Source organism: Cyprinodon variegatus, unplaced genomic scaffold, assembly GCF_000732505.1.
Source record: "Cyprinodon variegatus isolate N-32 unplaced genomic scaffold, C_variegatus-1.0 Scaffold554, whole genome shotgun sequence".
NCBI lineage: Eukaryota > Metazoa > Chordata > Actinopteri > Cyprinodontiformes > Cyprinodontidae > Cyprinodon > Cyprinodon variegatus.
In genome coordinates, this window is record NW_015151007.1 from 449,420 (window position 1) to 452,091 (window position 2,672).

Here is a 2,672-nt window from a genome sequence, read left to right on the forward strand (position 1 = left end):
TGAAACCACAGGGTCTAAAAGTTCCCACCTCACACTGTGCGACCCGACGCTCGGATGCGATCTACCTGCTCACACTCTACGTCTAAAAACCAGGTGGGACTGAGCACCCAGAGACGGCGCTGGTCTTTGAAGGTTATTTTGTTTCAAAAGTATTTGTGCATTGTACGTGTGAATTTGAAGTTTTGTATTTGTAGAATAAAAAAAAAAAATTCACAAGTACAAATTTGTTTTACGCCTGTTCAAATTTTAAGTATAAGTACACAAATTCTGTTCTAGAAGTTGCACATCAAAAACCTCTAATTTCTCCGTTTTGCTCCCAATGTTCCAGAACTATTGTTGCAAAACTATTGTGCGTCGTAACTTTGGTGTTTTGTAATTGTAGATTTATTTTATCCATAACAATTGCAAAAAAAGTTACACATTTTTAAATTCCTGAGTTCAAGTAGACAGATTGTGTTTTGTGAGTTGTGCATCAAAAATGTCTTCCACTCAGTTTTGCTACAGTTGATCTAAAACAAATGGTGAAAAACAAATTCAAACACGTGTATTAATATCTTATTAAAAAAAAATTCTTAACACAAATGCAAATCAATGCATAAAACTGCACTAGTCTGCTGCTGTGAGTCACAGATTCAACTTTACAAGTTAATCCTTTATTTTTACTTTTGTTACACTGGTAGAGTGATCTGTAACTTGTGGGTAGTACCCTTGATTGGACAGCAGGGGGCGCTGCCTGCTCATCAAGAACCCCCTTGTTTCCACTTGGCGCAGTGGTAAATGGGCTCCAGTTCTCCTTCATCAGCAGGATTTGTCCAACACCATCGACTGGATTTCAAACATGTTTGATTTTCTCCTGACCTCACGATTCCTGATTGCCCCTCGTTACCCCACGTGTATACTACATGACGCAGGATGAGGCAGAAACTCGGCCCAATCGAAAAACTCTCGCACGACTGGAGAATCGGCCCGAAACGGGCAAAAAATCGTACAGCTTATGTCCGGCTTAACCTAAACAACACTTTAGCCCTAAGACTAACCGTAAGCGATCTAACTTCAGGACCAGCAAAATGTTCTGACTCTATAACTGATCCTCAATGAGACGGAGAAATCAAAAAATACATATATATTCCTTTATGTTTTTGAGCAGTGTATATGCATGTATCAGGGTTCTCACCAGGATATTTGATGGAGGTTTTATATATATATATATATATATTAGGGATGCACGATATTGGGATTTCGGCCGATATCCGATATAGCGATATTTTAAAGCTCATGTAGCCGATAACCGATATCGATACCGATGTTAAAGCTGGACAAAAATAAGTAGTCATTGAAAATAGCAGTTTTGTTNACATTCTCATCTTGTAGTGAGTGCATTAAATCCCATTGATTTTGCAAAACCTAAATGTTACGGGTTCACACCTCATCCTAACACCAAAGCTGGGCGTACACTCTGCGATATTTTCAATCGTTGCACGCCGCTACAGATGAAACCACAGGGTCTAAAAGTTCCCACCTCACACTGTGCGACCCGACGCTCGGATGCGATCTACCTGCTCACACTCTACGTCTAAAAACCAGGTCAGACTGAGCACCCAGAGATGGCGCTGGTCTTTGAAGGTTATTTTGTTTCAAAAGTATTTGTGCATTGTACGTGTGAATTTGAAGTTGAAGTTTTGTATTTGTAGAATAAAAAAAAAAAATTCACAAGTACAAATTTGTTTTACGCCTGTTCAAATTTTAAGTATAAGTACAGAAATTCTGTTCTAGAAGTTGCACATCAAAAACTTCTTACATTCTCTGTTTTGCTCCCAATGTTCCAGAACTATTGTTGCAAAACTATTGTGCATCGTAACTTTGGTGTTTTGTAATTATAGATTTATTTTATCTGTCACAATTGCAAAAAAAGTTACACATTTTTAAATTCTTGAGTTGAAGTAGACAGATTGTGTTTTGTGAGTTGCACATCAATAATGTCTTCCACTCAGTTTTGCTACAGTTGATCTAAAACAAATGGTGAAAAACAAAGTCAAACACGTGTATTGAAATCTGATTTTTTTTTTTTAATCTTAACACAAATGCAAATCAATGCATAAAACTGCACTAATCTGCTGCAACTTTACAAGTTAATCCTTCATTTTTACTTTAGTCATATTGGTAAAGTGATCTGTAACTTGTGGGTAGTACCCTTGATTGGACAGCAGGGGGCGCAACAAGAACCCCCTTGTTTCCACTTGCGCAGTGCTCAAGGTTCTGGTAAATGGGCTCTAGTTCTCCTTCATCAGCAGGATTTGTCCACGACCATCGACTGGATTTCAAACATGTTTGATTTTCTCCTGACCTCACGATTCCTGATCGCCCGTAATTACCCCATGTGTATACTACATGACGCAGGATGAGGCAGAAACTCGGCCCAATCGAAAAACTCTCGCACGACTGGAGAATCGGCCCGAAACGGGCAAAAAAATCGTACAGCTTATGTCCGGCTTAACCTAAACGACACCTTGGCCCTAAGACTAACCGTTAGCGATCTAACTTCAGGACCAGCAAAATGTTCTGACTCTATAACTGATCTAGCCTGGGTGCCAGTCCGAACTTAGTCCCGCCCACAAGGTTTGAGTTCGGGGAAGTTCGGTCTGGCTCTGCTCCATAGTAGCGCGAGTATTAAA